This window comes from Otolemur garnettii, unplaced genomic scaffold (assembly GCF_000181295.1).
Source record: "Otolemur garnettii isolate 467f Iridium unplaced genomic scaffold, OtoGar3 scaffold00007, whole genome shotgun sequence".
Classification (NCBI taxonomy): Eukaryota; Metazoa; Chordata; class Mammalia; order Primates; family Galagidae; genus Otolemur; species Otolemur garnettii.
In genome coordinates this window covers 38,427,142-38,429,577 of record NW_003852402.1, presented here as the reverse complement: position 1 = coordinate 38,429,577, position 2,436 = coordinate 38,427,142, and positions in this window count along the sequence as shown.

Genomic DNA, 2,436 nt, shown 5'->3' with positions numbered 1-2,436 from the left:
AATAATTAAACAGGAGAGACCAATAATAAAAACACCAGGCGAACCTGCCACTGATTTATTGTGTCATCTGAGGCTGACTGTAGATCACCTGCATTTTAAAATCTGCATTCCAGCCATGCTGATTTCTTCACTCTCCTCAACCAACACACATCCCCAAAGTTCCCACATTCATCTTTCTTCTTTGACAATAACTATCCTGCCAGCCAAGTCTTTCCCCTGTGCAAAATATACTCGCCCTTGCTGGGGCACACACAAGGTTAAAAAGCATTTTATACTTACCAAGTCGAGACTCCTGACCAGCTATCTCCTTCACCTCGGGCACCTTCTATTTTCCTCTGGACTAGGAACACAGATGACTCGCTTTATAGGTAAGAGAGTTACAAGTGGAAGAAACCCAGTTCAAACTGAATGAAGGGAAAAAAAGAGAAAAGGATATTGGCTCATCTAACTAGAAAGCTCACAAGGGTGATTACACTCAGGAGTAGCTGGATCAAGGGCCGTACATAATGTCACTATGTTCTCTCTTTTTCTCACCCCAGCCCCCCAGCTCCACTATTCTCAGTGTGAATTTCATTGTCCAGCTTCTGTGTTTTCATGTAGCCCTAGGTATGGCCTCGAGCATCTCCAAACATATTCTTCCAGCTTAGTACATTTGCAGAGTGTTTCTTTCACGTATGTCATCACAATTCCCAGATGTGATTTGCATGCTTGGGTCACACATCAGTCATACAGTCACTATGGTCAGATGATACAAGATTTGCTTTGACCAAACTAGGCCATTTTCCTGGCCCCACGGTTACAGAGAAGGGATGTGGTTAGTTCCTCAAAGAAAACCAAAGTGATACCGTGTTTCCCCAAAAATAAGACACTGTCTTATATCTATTTTTTCTCAAGAAGACACACTAGGGTTTATTTTCAGGGGATGTCTTACTTTTTATTAAGTATAATACAACAATCTATGTTTATTCAAATACAGTTAAGTCATCTTCTTCTGGAACCTGAGAGGGGGAGCCGACCTTGTTGGTGGGGCTGGCGCTAACGATGTGTGTACTCCTTTCCCCTAGCCGTTCGCACCTGAGCAATAGGATGCCCACCACGCGGTTACCACACGCGCACCCGCGCAAATGTGAATGGCTCAGATCAGAGGAAAGGATCAGAGGAAAGGAGCCGTGGCAGATAAAAGGTATTCCAGTCTTCCTTACCGCTCCATGCCAGAATGCATAGCATGGCTATGCAGATACACTGCACGGCCATGCCCATCACTAGGTCTTATGATCGGAGTAGGGCTTATATTTAACAATTGCATGGAAATCCTGCTAGGGCTTATTTTGGGGGTAGGTCTTATTTTTGGGGAAACATGTATTAGCAATAAAGGGAAATGGATACTGGCAGACAAAAGCAACCAACAGCTGCTCTGACCACTGGTACCTCCAGCCCTCCGAGGAGGAACATTAAAGACACGAGCGCAGGCCACACACACAGCCTCATCATTCTTCCTTTCACTACAAACTATTAGAAAGGAAATTTTGAAAATGTACAGCTCCTTTTAGTTATCTGAAAACATCCATTCATTCATCTTCCGGTTTTTTAAAGAGGAGAATCAATCTGACGTATATTTTAAACAGATGCCTTTTTTAAAAAGGATTAAGACCATATCACAATTTTAAATTCCTGGATTCATAAAAATAATTTATTATTGCTTTTTGGCTTTCCGCTTGGAGGGAGCCAAGGTGCAGCTTCCTTAGGCCTTCCCAAATCTGGGTTCATCCGACACCAGCCACCTCCGCCACACAGCCTAAGCTGGACCCCAGTGAGATCAGAGCCTCCTGTACCTGAGGGGCACCAGTGGTGAAGTGGGTGCCATGTCTGCCCTGGCCCCAAGATCAGTCCCTTGGGTTTGTCTCCAGAAATGTTGATGATGATATTACCAAGGCAACCAGTGACTGGAAGGGTCTGAGGGTTACAGTGAAACTGACTGTTCAGAACAGACAGGCCGAGACTGAGGTGGTACCTTCTGCCTCTGCCCTCATCCTCAAGCCCTCAAGGAACCACTGAGAAACAAAAATAAACAGAAAAACATTAAACACAATGGAAATATCACTTTTGACGACATTCAACATTACCAGACAGATGCACATCAATCTTTAGCTGCAGAACTCTTAAGCCATGGAAGAGATCCTGGGGATGGCCCGTCTGTGGGCTGCAGTGCTGGTGGCCGCCTCCCTCATGACGTCATAGATGACCTCAACGGTGGTGCTGTGGAATGCCCAGCTAGTTAAAAATAAGCATAAGCAGCTCGGCGCCTGTGGCTCAAGCGGCTAAGGCGCCAGCCACATACACCTAAGGTGGCAGGTTCAAATCCCCAGCCCGGGCCCGCCAAACAACAATGATGGCTGCAACCCAAAAATAGCCGGGTGCTGTGGCGGGCGCCTGTGG